Source organism: Macadamia integrifolia, chromosome 13 (genome assembly GCF_013358625.1).
Source record: "Macadamia integrifolia cultivar HAES 741 chromosome 13, SCU_Mint_v3, whole genome shotgun sequence".
Classification (NCBI taxonomy): domain Eukaryota; kingdom Viridiplantae; phylum Streptophyta; class Magnoliopsida; order Proteales; family Proteaceae; genus Macadamia; species Macadamia integrifolia.
The window spans coordinates 7304432-7320609 of record NC_056569.1 but is presented as its reverse complement, the minus strand read 5'-3'; the positions used below and the strand labels follow the sequence as shown (position 1 = coordinate 7320609).

Genomic DNA, 16178 nt, shown 5'->3' with positions numbered 1-16178 from the left:
TTGTTTCTTCTTCTGTTCTTCACTTCTTTACTTCTTCATACGGTACCTTCTTTTTTCTTTTTCTTTTAAATTCTGTTCTTCACTCTTCTCTTCTTCAACCTCGATGAGCTCTGTACCCTTTTTTTTTTTTTCTCTTCTTTCTTCTTCTGTTCATCATACGGTACCTTTTTTTCTTTTTTTTTCTTTCTTCTGTACTTCATTTCTTCACTCTTCTTCAACCGCCGGTTAACTTAACTCTATACCTGTCTTTTTTTTTTCCTTCTTTCTTCTTCATTCTTCTTCTGTTCTTCGTACAAAGTACCTGATTTTTTTTCTTCTGTTCTTCACTCTGTTGAAGACTACGGTGAGCTCTGTACTTATCTCTTCTTTTTTAAAAAAGTTATATGTATGTATAATGTATAAACCCCCCAATCAATTTTACACTGATATAATGCATTGGTATGAAGTATGAACCTTTAATATTTATTTAGCATATGAGTAATAGGATTCAACTAGGATTTGAGTCAAATAGAATGGTTTTATAAAAAAATCACACAGGAACACTTTAGTCAATAAGGCGACGCTTTATGCCCGCCTTATCATTAAGGCACTCTAAAAGACCCTCAAACGCCTCCGTCGCCTTACCGCCTTAATAACTATGCTATGATGTGAACAACATAAAAATGGTGATAATCCACTCTCTCAATACCCAAAACCCAAATACACTTATTGCTTTCTACAAAATATCTCTCTCCCTGAATTCCTACTCATAGGAACAACCAATACCAGAAACAAGAGATACTACAAATGAGTACAGGGGGCTTATCCTTCCTCCTCCTGTTCTCCTGAACCCGTTGTGTTTGGATGTCTACAAAGAGCTTCTAGCTCCCTCTATTTATAGTAGAAGCCATGAGTTGTTTGGCACATTTAATGTGCCGTGTTCGGTGCCATAGCCGCCTGGGCCTCCCCCTTTTTCAATATGGTAGGTGGAGGGCAGTGCCGGCCATGGCCGGTGCCCCCTCTCTTCTTTTTTCTTATCTTTCTTTGATTAAATGCACTATAGTGCATGAATAGTGTGAGTTGAGGTTTTGTCTTCTTCTCATTTAAGAGGACGAAGACATTGTCTTCATCTTGACTTATGGGCTGCTCACCCATATGGCGGGGCCCATATCAACATTACTAATGATTACAAAAGTTTCTTTTGTTAGGTTTGAAATTTTCACTTCCCTTCCCTTCAATTCCCTTTGCAACCAACTAAAGCCTTTTATGTTTCTCTTTTATTTTTCCTCTCCCTATCCTGAACACTCAGAGGAATTAAAGATATTGGATGGTAGCAGTCAATCAACTTAGGCATATGATGGCAATGCTCACCTTATCATGACAACCCTTAATCGTAGGCCAGTTTCATTGCTTATCAAACAATTCCTCAATGTACCTAGTTGTGAAAGATGACAGAGAAGTAGTTTACAAAAGAGACAAACACGACCTGCTAGGCTTGTGCCTAAGATAACCCAATTCTCCTCCTAGATCTTCACAAAGTTTAGTAGGGGAAATGGAAACCTGATGAGGTTGCTCCTTCCAGGAGAGCTTCTTGACAGTAGAACTGGGAAGCCATGATGCAACCTGGAAGGCTCCTACTCTCCATCACAATTTTGTTAATTTTTCACTTTCTCTGATGCTTTTTGAATAGATTTAAGTTAAATCCTCATAAAAGGACCCCTTAAAAGCCTTGGCTTTTGCATTTCCAACCTCTTTACTGCAGTTACAGGAGTGGAGATCAAGTTGTCCACTTCAGCAATCATACAGAGCCAATGCTTTAAACCATAGAGGTTCACTTACGTAAAAGGAGTTGAAGAGTGTTCAGAAGTTATGCAGCTACTGGGAAAATGAGAATCTACTTATTCGGATACTGTGTGTCAAACACTTCATTCTCCAATGTTAGAAGAGATTTATAGGATGAATTAGTGAAATTAAGTTTATGGTATGTATTCATATTGGTAATGTAACTCTGCATAAAAAGTTTATCTTCTTCATTGAGTTTGTATGGTGCTCTTCTTATGTCCTACACCTAAGCTCTCAAACCAGAATCTCCACTTTCTAGTCGATGGGATAACAATCTCTCTGGCCCTCCTTCGCTGAATTTTCCAGTTCGTCTGTAGGTTCCAAGTAACTTTGTGGCTGTCTTCTTTCTCCCCCTTTCATACTCCCCACAACCTCGAGGTTGTTCTGCTTGATACTGTGTTAATAAAGCCTCCTGTTGAAACATTTGAAGAAGATGAAACATCCTGATTAACCATTCGAAGAAGACTTGTTGAGGTCTCTGAATCCCCCCTCCCCAGATGAACTAGTTGATTTAGAAGTGGAACTCCATGATAGCCTAGACTCTAGATGGGAGCTAATAGTGATGGAAATGATAATAGCTCAAAGCCCCCCTAGAGGCTGTGAGATTATTTGATGAGGGTGCAGTGCAAGGATTAAAGTATCGGTATCGGTCGCCGTATCAGTCAGCCAAAATTAAGATACGTATTGGAGGGTATCGTATCATATCGGAGATACGCTAAGATACACACATAAATGAATAGGAAACATTTTTTTAGACACTTTTGCATAAAGAATTTGTTAAAAAAAAACTATTGATAACATGTATTATGCATAAACACTAAATTGAGGGTATCGCACTAAGAATTCAAGGTTTGTAGTTGTTCCATAAATGAAAAATCCTTGTTCCCAACCTTGATTTCCACTTTAGTTAGAGAGAAATATGGCTGGCAACAACTTTGAAACAAAAATCCCTCAAAAAATCATGTTTTTCTGAAAAATTACCCATCTTGGCCATTATATGACCGTAGCACTGTATCGGTACATACCGATACTCACCGATATGTACCGATACATACCGATACTCATTGATATGTACCGATACATACCAAAACGTACATTTCACCTTGATTTTATATTTTCCATAGAGTCGTATCGGTGCATGTCGTATCGTATCGTATCGATGTGTATCGGTGGTGTACGGATGCATATCAATACGAAAGGATTTTAAGAATTCCATGTATCGTATCGGTCGGCTAAATTTAAGATACATATCGGGGGGTATCGTATCGGTATCAAAGATACTTCAAACCATGCCGCGCAGGTGGACCCCAACCCTATGGAACCAACCTAATCAGACTCCACCACCCTTTAATGTCCAGCAAGCTATAACAGAGGGACCATGGTGCGTCCAAGGGAACTGGATATCATTGAAAAAATGGTTGCCGAATCTGGATTGTCGTCTTGAATCTTGATATCTTCAATTTCATGAAATTATGGATTCTCTCATACAGGTTAGTGGCAATAGGTAAGAAACTGGTGGAAAGCCAATTGGAGGGATGGAAGTCCTCCCAACAGGTACTTTCATCTTCAAGAAATCATTCCCAAATATGGAGGTCCTCTCTTCTATTTTTAATCACATGGAATGTTCAAATAGTTCACATATTAGCCAGGTTAGTGCTAGGTTTTTGTCCCTTGCATTTATAGTCTCTAAAGAAACTCTAGGGACGGAGAGATGAAAACATAATAGGTACTTGGTTTTTAGCCCCTACATTGGCTGGGAAATCTTCCTTGTAGGGTAATAATCTGCTTTATTGAATTCTATAATCTCAGGAGTTGGAACAGCAATACGTTTTACTACATCATGCCACACTATGGCTCATCCTCAGAATTCTCGCAACTTTTCTTTTCCTTTTGTGTTTTCGTGTCAATTATGAATTCTGATGTCTTTTATTTGTGACTATTCATTCTGGCTTTGCATATATTTTAATGTGAAGTTTGGTATGATGTTTATAAATTTCAGCTCTATGAATACTTGATCAACTACTCAAACCAGGAAATGAGGTTGCATCCCTTCTTGTGTCTGACCCTCTTTTGGTAGACACCTTGGACCCTATCATAGGGATACTTCCCCCAGCCGAGGACAAGAAGCAATTCCCAATAGGACCCCTACTTATGAACAGATCCCCTCGCAGAAACTTCCATTAGAAGCTCTTCTACTGGCCTCTTCTCCCACAACCATTCGGACCGAGATTTTTGCGACTCTCTTCAGCACCATAGAAGCTTCCTATGGCTTTGGAGTTAGTAGTGGACCCTTTGATCACTCCCTATCAGGCAACAGTGGGTCACATGAAGCAAACCTCTTGTGGTGTGTGTACCAACTACCAAGTCTCTCACTTAGCTCTTTTGAATTCTTCTACAAGGAGTTCACTACCGGCCATTTCGTGTACATGAAACCTTCATAGAGGAGGAAACTCACACAGGTATCTGTGGACAACAATTATACACCGAAGGCATATTAAATTACTGATTAATGTGTCTCACTTGGAAGGAAACTTACCTTTCTAATGATGTAAACCTCATGAATGAGATGGAGTGAATCTCTAGAAGTTTTCTTCTTAATTTTTTGGAACTGGAATTTCCTGAAAGGTTGTCCTTCATTGTCATCTAATTGAGTTGATATCTTGACATCACTAACCCAGGCTGGTAGCTAGGTGCAAGGTTCCCCTACATTGGACTCTTTGGAATGTTTTTTTCTTGAATCAGAAAATGTAATAAATATAAAATTCCATTAGATTTCCTTCCATCTAATTGTGCCGTGAGGAAGCAATCAAAAGCACAATGTGAAAGCATACCCATATGTTATGGAGACCATGTTTGGTTGCAAGGGAAATTTAAAGGGAAGGGGAGTGAAGTTTTCAAACTTAAGAAATTTTGTAATCATTATCCCATGTGGTTATATAAACTACTTAAATCTCTTACCACATTCAGTAATGATACATTTTACATTACATTTTATAGCAAAAGGTTTTAGATGAAGTAAAGTGAAATTTAATAACTAATTATGGAATAATTGGAGTTAGTGATATAGTCACATGGGGTAATAGTTACAAAATTTTCATTTTAAGTTTGAAAATTTCACTCCCCTTGCAACCAAATGGAGCTGGAGGAAATGCTGGTAATGGAAAAGACCTATAGAGAAAGCAATCTGCAGTACAACAATAATCCCTATTACAACACTCAAGGAGTCACACACACACACACAAAATTAACGAAGCTGCTTCCACAAGTTATTTGAGAAACACACAGCTTATTTTGCAAGTTTCTTGCGACAAAGTAAGTAGACTTCAGTTTTCCATCAGTTCAGAGTTCACGAAAAAAGATTGATTGGAGCTTTTCTATTCAGATTCTATGTAACTTTCTTCACTTTCAGTTTCTTCAATTGATTGAACAGTTGTGACCAAACCCTAGGTAAGAGTTTTCTACTTCAGCATTCTCAGTGTAACATTACTGTTGATTGTAAATCACATTAATCTGGATTTCCTTAGATGAGCAGTTTCATTTCTTGCTTTTTTATTGGCTGACATTCTTGAACCTTTGATAGTTTTAGCAGTTGTGCCAAAACATTAGGTAAGAGATTTCTACTTTAGAATTCTCAAGGAACGTTATCATTGATTCCGAATCAGATTTCAAATTGAAATTTGGATTTCCTAATCTCCGCAGTTTCATTTTTTTATTCTTTTCCTCATTTTCTTGTGATGTACTTGAACCTTTGTTTGTTTGGGATAATTGATACTTTGCTGGACAGAATAGGTCCTTATTTTGTGATTCAACCATTTGGGATGACAAAGATTAGGAGGAAGAGAAAGATAAAGATATCTGCTCTTGATTTAGAAAAAAATTGACGAGAATATCATCTTCAACATCCTTAAGCGACCTGAAACTGATTCTTTGTACAATTTAATGGTGGTATGTAAGCAATGGTATAACCTGATATTTGATCCTCATTTTGCTAATTCCAACCTCTCTTATGCAGTACCTGCTATCATGCTTCAAACCCTACTCTATGATTCTTATGGATTGGGCTTTTGAAAGATGAAAAGAGGGGAGGTCATTGTTCAGGATTTGAATATGTGTCTTAAGAAGCCATTACATGCTTCCTGCAATAACCTTGTCCTGTTGCAAGACTTCCCAAAACTTGAAGATTTATCGGTAGGGAACCTTTCTCACTAGAAAAGCGATAGAAATGCCTGTACGCTTACGCTGTTTACTAGATAATGCGTTTGGATTCACATATATTCCTCAAACAAGAGAGTACACAAGATTGTCTGCCAGATGTTTGATACAAGTACTCCACTGTTTTAAAGATACTCATGGTTCTAACGAATGGAGACAAATCAATGGGCTTCAGTTGCTTTGAAATATAATGAAGAATCCATATCTATCAAGATTTTTGTGCATTCCCTGATAACTGAAGGTCATCGAGAATTCTTGTTTTCCATAGACCCTGCTGCTGATGAAACTTCTCATAAAATCAAATTCCCGTATTATAATGAAAGAGATCGTTACCTAATGGATTATGGAGGGGTTTTATCATTTGTGACAGTTTGTAGTGATCATGGTAAAGTATGGGTTCTGGAGGACTTTTATAAGAAAGAATGGATTAAACGACACTGCATCAATATTCAATTTGAAATGTTCGTTTACAAGGATTGGAAGAATTATGTACCAATTGGTAACCTTGGAAATGGCAGAGTAATATTATTTGTAGACAGGTCTGTGGACTTCCGTTCTAGTTATGTAGCTGATGTCGAACTGCAGCAGGTAAAGAAGTTAACATTTATTAAGGCTAATAGATGTCATTGTATTAATCACATGAACGGCATTGTTTCAAGCAAATCGTTGTAAAAGCACATGTTGTAATTTCCTCTGTAACTGTACTTGCCAAGGTTGAAAGGTTTGGTCGTAAGGATTGCCTCTAGTTTTTCTCAGGATCTACTAGTAAGTACATTTTAAGCTAGTTCTAATTTTTAGAAGGCATGCTAATCTGTATGAGACGGCTAACTACAAATTTTCACTTTAGAGTATTAGGGCTTCTTATATATAAAATACCTTTGTAGCTTTATTTAAATGTGCTTGGATTTGTTATTTTGGCACTTTTAAGACTTACATATCATGTTTAGAAGGTTGTGGGATAAATATGATTTTGCAAGTGAAGCTTTCAATTATGTCATTATGTGATGAATAGATGACTTATGAGTGGTTGTTCTCTTAATGTTGAATTTTGCTTCCAGGGAAAAGGTAAAGATTATATGTACGTTGAAGAAACGTGAAAAAAACAAATGACCTTCTTCCATGCCTGTAATGTTTTCGATTCTGTGAATGCTTTGTTTCCAGTCCTTTGTTCTATGCTAATTGTGCAAACTTAAAATACAAATCACCATGCTGAAGTGAAATTAAACTACTCAGGTAACCCTGGTTGCACACAAAAGAGAAATTACTTTCCTTCTTTTTCCCATTTAGAAAACTAATTAAGAAGTGTAGAGAGTTTATCAGATTGTTTCCATGGAAACTGGTTTCATGCGTTCCGCATGGTCCTTGTACCATGCTTAGTGATAATTCACGTACTCAGGCTTCCATGATTTTTCAAGATAGTGAAATTGTGTTCCTTACTTTTTTTTTATTTTATTTTATTTTATGTCTTTTTTGAAAAACTATTTCAAAAGGGTTCTTGTAGCATGAAAACTGTGAAGTTCATCAACTAGTATCCTATAAAATTAGTTTCAGCAGTGCTCTTTAACTTGATAACTACTTTAAAATGGAGATTAGTTTCAGTGGTTGTTGTACACTTGTACCATGCTGAAATGTTGGTTGCACAAAAAAATAAAATTATCTTGCTTTTATCTCTCATTAAAATAAAAACTTTAAAGCGTCCTCATAGCATAAAAAACTATAAGGTTTATCCGCTTGTCTCAATGGAAATTAGATTTATATTAGTTCAAAGGGAGAAACAGCCTCTCCACTAAGCAGGGGTTAGGCTGCGTGCATTATGACCCTCCCCAGACACAACAATGGTGGGAGCCTAGTGTATTGGGTACACCTATTAGTTCAATGGGCAGAGGTTGGGCATGCCGCCCACTCCAGGTAAGTAAGCAGCCTTGACCAATAGGTGGGCTGGGATGGGAGGGGCTGGGTGGTCCTTTCCATTGGGGGGGGGGGGAGACCAACATAGGGCTTGTTATTCTATATTTCTTGCAGTTCTCTCCATAGTTCGGCTCTATTGAGAAGGCCACCAAAAACAAGTTTCACCCTTTCATTGAAGCTACTACATAACATTAATTGCTGGCATTGCATCTGATGACAAAAAGATGGAGTGAGGTTGCACATGAGGAAATAAAGCAAATGCTACTACATCAGTATTCATTAGTGCTTTGTGTCTAAGAAACTTGAAAAAAAAGAAAAAAAGAAAATAAAATTCCATGGCTGTAGTTTTCCAATTCTGGGAATGCAAGAGAAGAAAATAAAAATTTTGAAATAGAAGAGAGAGAGAGAAAGACACATGAACTCATTGTTACTTTTTTCTTATTTTGTTTTTCTTTTCTATTGTCTGTTGCATTCCAAACATAGCCTTGTGTTGTTGGTCCTTGAAAACTTAATAGGTTTTGTATTTGTTTACTTTAATGAATAAAATGATTGGTGTAATGTTAATTTAGTTATACAATTACTTTTACATTTATCTTGCATTTGGTAGAGCAATAAAGTTCTAAATAATTGTTGTTCATAATAAGATTATGCTGTCTGGCTCTGTCCAGCTTAGCTGAACTTGTTTGTTGGAGTTTCTGGCTCTGTCCAGTTTGTCGTTGTAATATCTTTTTTTTATTTGTTTCTTTCTTTAATACAAAATTACAAATGATTTTTTGCTAAGAATATAAGATTATGCCATCTCAGAATGCTTGTGATGTCAATAGTCAGTTTGTTTTCTATGAATTTATCTGAACTCTTGGGTAAGATTGACTTGAATTGTCTTGTGGGATTGCTGAAACAATTGCAATGTTTCCTAGACCACCTAAGTTAGTACTTTACCATCTCGTTGCCAGCCTACCATGTTATAAGATTAGGAAATTATGATCAGATAAGTATACCCTTTGAATGTTTGATTGTTGAAAAAGGCCTCCTTTTCCATTAGATGCCATGGGATCATGTTTGGTTATAATGATCAAACCTCTTTCCAACCAGTGAGCCAAGCTTACATCCAGCTTGAAGTCTTTGCCAACTGTAGCTGCTCCTTCATGGAGCATTTCTGACTTACTGATGCACACGGAGATGCATGTCCACTCTTCTCAAAATAATCTCTTGGCTGACCAGTTTGTTGACAAGTATTACTGTTTTTTTTAGTCCCTTCCACTGAGTAGTTCCCAACAGGATTGAGAACTGTATAGACATAATGGGACCTGATCTGATGAGCATTTTTCCAATTTTTCATGATTCTCTAGGCTTACTAGATAAGTTGTTTCAGGAGTTTGCATCATCTCATCAGGTAGTATTAATGGTATTGGATAACGAGAATGATTAGATCCATTATGACTACCTGGGTTATCAGATTGCTTCAAACTTTTTCCATTTGATGGATACTCACATTCAAAGTACACACTCTTGTTCCTGGATTAAATGTTTACTGCCAGAGGCTCTCAGGAGTAACTGAGGTGAGTTTATCATGATCAGTTGCACAAACAGGATATGTAATTTGTGTCAGAGCTCACAAACTTGCTACCTTCTTTGATACAGTTCTGCTCTACCATATCTCAAGATAACTAAATTCCCCTCCCAGATCTTCACAAAGTTTAATAGGTCAAAATATAAACCTGATCAAGTTGCTCCTTCCTATAGAATTTCTTGGCAGAAGAACTGGTAAGCCATGACAGCAACCTGGATGGTTCCTACTCTCCATAGCAGTTTTGTATATCTCACTTTTTATGATGCTTTCAGAATATATTTTAGTTAATCCTTATAAATAGAGCCCTTAAAAAGGCTTGGCTTTTGCATTCCAGCCTCTTTACTTCAGTTACAGGATTGGAGATAAGGTGGTCCACTATAGCAAGTTCATGTGGAAATTAGAGGAGTTGAAGGGTGTTCTACAAAATGAGAATCTACTAATTTGATGCTGGGTGTCAAACACTTCACTCTCCAAGAAATATTTAGTATGTGTTCAAATTGGTGATGTAACTCCACATGAAAAGTTCATCTTTGTCATTGAATTTTGAATGGAGCTCTTCCAATGTCCTACACTTAAGCTTTCAACCAAGAATCCTCACATTCTAGTTGATAGGACAAACAGAGTTCTCTCTGTTCCTCGTTCGCTGTGTGTGCCAGTTTGTCCGTAGGTTCCTGTTAACCTGGTTTGCTGTCTTCTTTTTCTAGGGAGATGAACATGTTGGCTGATTCCCTAGTTAGGAAGGCATTGTTGTCGTGTACAACATTACTTTCAAAAAGGCCAAACCAGACCAAACTCTACTCAATTGTATCACCAGTAAGCTAGTGGACAGCTCAGTTGTGCCACCCTGCACAACAAGAAGTGATATTTATGGTTCCACTATCACGAGTCAGCTAGTGGACTAAATTTTCCTATTTTAGTCCATATAAGCATATTTGATAAAATCAATAATACCTCATGATGGGCATTTTATATCGTTCATAATGGGAGATTTGTCTCATTATCTGCTAATATTTTACTAACAGGAAAAATTATTTAGGCCAGTGCAGAGAGGCCTTTTTCTTGGATTAAATGAAGCAAAGCTGGATGGTTGGAGCATTGGAGAAATATGGAGTAACTGTACCTCAAAAGGATTTGGAACAATTATTTTTTAAAAGCAGTATCACCTTGTAGCCTTCGAGTGTAGTGTCGCTTCCTTTGGATGTTCGTTATACATTACCGCTAATACCATGTTGGCCTAGGCCTAACAACGATGTGATATTTCTTGTGGTTTGTTTGGCCCATAGGTTTATGAACAATTGCTTTAACTTTAACATAGCCAATCCAGGCATTGATGAATTTCCTTTTCCATTAGAAAAAAAAAAAAGTAAAGGAAAATCTTAAAAACTTATGCACAAGTTCACTAAATAGTAAATACATATCAGCATTTTCTTTTAATATTTGGAAGGGTAAATACAGGAGTATCTATTCCAGACAATGAGAAATCCTGTATTATTTAGATGGGGAAGTGTTTCTTATGGAAGAGGGCAATTTTTGCACGTATGCAACGACTATAGGGATATTATTTTCCATTTCATGGGGGTGGCTCGATCATATCCCACAGTGCCCCCACAAAAACCTTTTTCCCTATGTAGTTTTGAGTTGGGTTGCCAAGCCAAGTGACCTCTTTCAAAATAACAATATATAAGTTTGTGGCCGATGACTTTCATTTCTTTTTTTTTGATGAAATAAAAGTATAAATAGATTAAACAGTAGTTAATATATTACCAAATTCTCTGATTACTAATTTCCTATACATGGCTTCTAGAGCTCCTTGTTTGAGTACTAATATGAAGTTTGTGTCCTGTTTAATACATAACATAGTTCTATTTACAGACATCCTAGTAATTATAAGAAGAGGGATTGAGGTCCAAAGCCATTGTGTGGCAGTTTTACTTCCCCAAAATCTATCAATATGTCTGATATCAGTCAAATTTTTTTCTACTTCCATCCATCTCCAGTAGCCTTTGCCCATCCGTGGAGAGAAGAGCTCAAGTTGCTGCCTCCGTTCCACTTCCTGTCAACATATAGTCAGCTTGAAATAAATGGCTATTCCATGTTTAATAAAGGCCAAAGCTCAACCTGCAATTTGTTTTTTGGGGTGATAGATCCCTGTGCAACAAAGAACACACCCTTTTTTTGTAAAAAGTATAGGGTCTCGGTGGGTGTTTGACAATTTAGTCTTTAAATTGCTATCGCTAGTGTCAAAAATTGGGTGGAGAAAAGGGGTCCGGAAATCTACCTGTTTGATAATAAGCGAAGGATTGGGATTTTGATGGTGAAAATTAACTTGATTCCGATGATGCCAAATGTAGTAACACGTTAATATGAATAAATTAAAGAAGTGAGTTAATGAATCCCTAGAGACCTCATGAAAGAAATACATGATCACAGACTGAAAACACAAATTATTCAAAGAATCAGTTCTTAGTCCTAGCGGACCAGCCGCCCAAATCCTTCTCGTAACATCACAATTAAGAAAAAGGTAACCTGTAGTCTCACTTAAGTTGTGGCACAAACTGCAGATGGGATCCATGTTCACCCATCTAATCAATTTGTCTTTTGTAGGGATGCGATTGTGGGCAAGTCTCCAGAAGAAAGCTTTAAACTTTGAATTCATTTTCAGTTCTTAGAAAAAGCATCACCATTTTGAGTAAGGCAATAAGCAAGAGCACCTGTTTGAGCATCCACCAATGTTAGTAAGCAAACCTTTTTTGATGAATATAGCCGCTTCATTAACCTAATTTTATAAATAAAAGAGAGGAAAAGGCTGGGTATGGCCAAGATCTATGTTCATCTCTTTCTTTCTCCTCTGGGAAAAATCTCTATGTTTTTCCTATTTTAATCCTCCCATTGATTGAGGAGCTAACTCCAAGAAAGCGAATGTCATACTTGATCCCTCCATCAATAAAGAACAGATGGTTAGTGGATGTCACACTTGATCCCTCCACCACTAAAGGACAGATGGTTGATTTAGAAAAAAAAAAAGAAAGTCAAGGCTCTTAATTTTAATTCTGATCTTTAATTTTGAAAATATTATTTAATAAACCACTCCATCAGGATTGAATCACAAACTTAAATTAGAGGGAACAAGTGCCCAATTTTCATGCTCATAAATGTTTTAAAGGGGAGAATCATTTTCATTGAGTCCTTAATCAGATTTAGATTTAGTGATTTAAGTATAAACAAAGTTGCAATGACACTTCACTCTATAATTTAATATTTATGTCAATTTCAGGCACATAAGGCCATGATAAAAGTCCTCCATGGTTGGCGACCTAATTCTTCACATCAAATGTGGGTGTTGGCAGACACCTAAGTTGACAAACAAGTGGACAATGGAATGGGATTGGCCAAGGCTATTAGGTGATGAAACAACGGTTAGAATTGATGTTAACTTGAGAACATACACATTTTCATAGCTCTCTCTTGGAAGTACCGAAGAGCTATAGTTATCTCTTGGAAGTATCGAAGACTTTGAATATTATTTTAATTGGTGGTGGGTTGTTGTGTTGGTCTCCTCAAGAACTCAAGAATTAGTTGAGGTATGCGTAAGTTAGCCTGGACATCTTGGTTAAAAGAGAAAAAAATAAAAAAATAAAAAACCTATTTTAACGAAGGTTTCCAAGGTTTGACCTGACTATTCTCTCGGGTCCAAATAAGGATTAAAGTATCGGTATCGATCGATCAAAATTAAGATATGTATCGGAGAGTATCGTATCGTATCGGAGATACACTAAGATACGCTAAAGATACACACATAAATAGATAGGAAACATTTTTTTAAACACTTTTGCATAAAGAGTTTGTTAAAAAAAGCTATTGATAACATGTATTATGCATAAACACTAAATTGAGGATATCGTACTAAGAATTCAAGGTTTGTAGTTGTCCCATAAATGTAAAATCCTTGTTCCCAACCTTGATTTTCACTTTAGTTAGAGAGAAATATGGCTGACAGCAACTTTGGAACAAAAACCTTTAAAAAAATCGTGTTTTTCTGAAAAATTACCCATATTGGCCATTATAAGACCATAGCGCACTGTATCGGTACATACCGATACTCACCGATACGTATTGATACTCACCGATACATATCGATATATATTGATACTCACCGATACATGCCGATATATACCGATACGTACCGATTGATACATACCGATACGTACCAATACATACCGAAACGTACATTTTACCTCAATTTTATAATTTTCATAGTTGTATCGAGGCATATCGTATCGTATCGATGTGTATTGGTGGTGTATTGATGCATATCGATATGTATTGTAGGATATATATCGATACGAAAGGATTTTAAAAATTTTATGTATCGTATTGATGTGTATCGTATCGGTCGGTTAAATTTAAGATACGTATCGGTATCGGAGATACTTAAAACCATGGGTCCAATTGATCCCATAATTGCTGGACTGGATCATTAGCGGGATTAATCGAAAAATTATATTGATCCTATTATATTGATCTCAAACGTATTATCAAGGTGATTCAATCCCATTTCATACGCTTTTCGAGGCACCGTGACTTAGATCAAATCATCATTGAACCAATCCTTGGGGTTTTGAGGGTGAATGCTAGAATTAACGTCTCAAAGCTATATAACATTTTTCTAAGAGTAAAGCTAAATAAGTGTGCATGGGTAAAGGACTGTGTGTCTTTGTCTGAGTCTAATCTCCATCACTCTAAGGTTCAAGGTTATTTATTTATTTTATACCTCTGGTGTCAATATATAGGGATACAAACGGATTGAATTCAGCATTACTATCCAAATCCATATCTGTATACTGAATGACATATCCAAATCGGATTTGATATTCGATGGGATTTTTAAAACTAATATCATATCTAAATCCGGGAGTTTATCGAATATTCGGATATTATCCGATCTGATAAACTATCAGATTAGTAAACCAATCTGATCATCATTATGGAATTCTGACTCCAATTATCAATTTCATTGGAAATAATCTGTTGTACTACTCATTAGGGTTATGGATATTGGGGTTAGGACTTTAGGATTAGATTAGGCTCCTCTGCAACAACTGCACCCTCCAACGCCCCTCCAATGATCATTCAAGAGTTGTAGGGGCTTGGTCACACATTCTAACACCTGCCAACACCTGAGGATGTGTGTCCAAGCCTTTTCAGCCTTTAGATTGGTCATTGGTGTTGGATAGGATCCTAATCCTTTAGGATTAGATACATTACCAGAATATACTTATACATGTGTTTATAATAAGGGTAATATAGTAATGTATCATATGCTTTTAAAAAGTATTAAATTAATCATATTTTACAATTGGATACACTAATAGCTGGATATTATCCGATCCGAAATGGATATATCTCAATTTAGATCCGATTATCTTTCAGACCGATTTGGATATTGTTTGAAAATCAAAATCCAGATTTGAAAACCCCAAGACAGATCCGAGTACAGATTGAATACGAATTTTTGAATATCTATTTACATCCCTAGATGTCAAGCTAACAACTTAATTGTCTTGATCCTAAAATCGATTAGACCAACCATGGTAATGCAAAGAAAAACCCTTTTTTCTAAAGCTCCTTTGGATGATAAACTAGATGAGGCCAATATTCTGTGCACAAGTAGACTTAACGAGCTCTTGTTCTTTGAAGGTGTTCCCTTTCCTCATTTGACCATTTAAGAGTAAAAAAAAGTTGGTTCGAATTTTCTATCCTTTTTGTGTAGTGTATGCTAGTGCTTCCCTTTTTATATCTCTCCTTCCATAATAGAGAGTAGATATGTCATTTTATAAAAGATGATGAAAATGATAGACACAATGAGGTACTAGAGTATGCTATGTAGCTTGGAAGTGTCTTTTCTCCCAAATAGAGGGAGGGAGCTGTCTCAGGACATGCAGTTGCTATGTGTGCACTAGGATCAATAGAACGCATGAGAAAGTATCTACAAAAGTGTCATTTTTCATTTTATGGGGGGTACAACTGGTCATTTTTCCCTATATATTTGGGCGCAGAGGCCATACTTCTCTACAAAATACATTTCCCCCAAATAAATGAAAGAAAGTTTTCTGTCTAGGAACGAGGCTCCCAAAACTTTGCCCTTGTTTCTATCTCTCTTGGCCTCTCTATAATTAACTTCCCTGCCCCCACTGAATCAGAAAAGCACGTTGATTAGGTCTCAGGCAAGTGTTGGAGCTCCACTCCCGGATAGATAACACTCTCCCAAAATAAATATTAGTAGGACAAAGATGACAAAGAGAAGGGAAGCCGCAACAAAAATAATAGAACCTTTTTTTTTTTTTTTGCGGGGTGTGGGGGAGTGGGGTAAATGATAGTTTTAGTTGCATATTTACATTTGCAATGTGGCAAGTTAGAAGGGGTCTGAATCTTATGGTTAGAAGGGCTGAATTTTTAAAAGCATTTAATGATTATTTCAAATATATTATATTTTAAAGCTTTATGAAATTCTCGGTTTAAGAGAAAAACTTTTTTGATCAATCAAAATAAATACAAATTGTTGAAGGAAAGATGGGGAATTCTACAATGTGGCACATTACAGGGGTCCCAAATTCTACAACTAGAAAAGAAGACAGGCCTCAGTTTTACCAACTTATCATGCATTCCA

At 36.6% G+C, this 16178-nt stretch overlaps 1 long non-coding RNA gene across 5 annotated transcripts in view; it reads left to right on the top strand.

Annotated features, from left to right (window-relative positions):
• LOC122059896 overlaps positions 1–4463 on the top strand; it is a 15657-nt gene extending 11194 nt beyond the window's left edge. For all 5 annotated transcript variants that reach the window (XR_006134143.1, XR_006134144.1, XR_006134141.1 and 2 more), the window contains one exon: positions 3821–4463. This is a non-coding gene — a long non-coding RNA (uncharacterized LOC122059896). The remainder of the gene's footprint in view (positions 1–3820) is intronic.
• The last annotated feature ends 11715 nt before the right edge of the window (positions 4464–16178 follow it).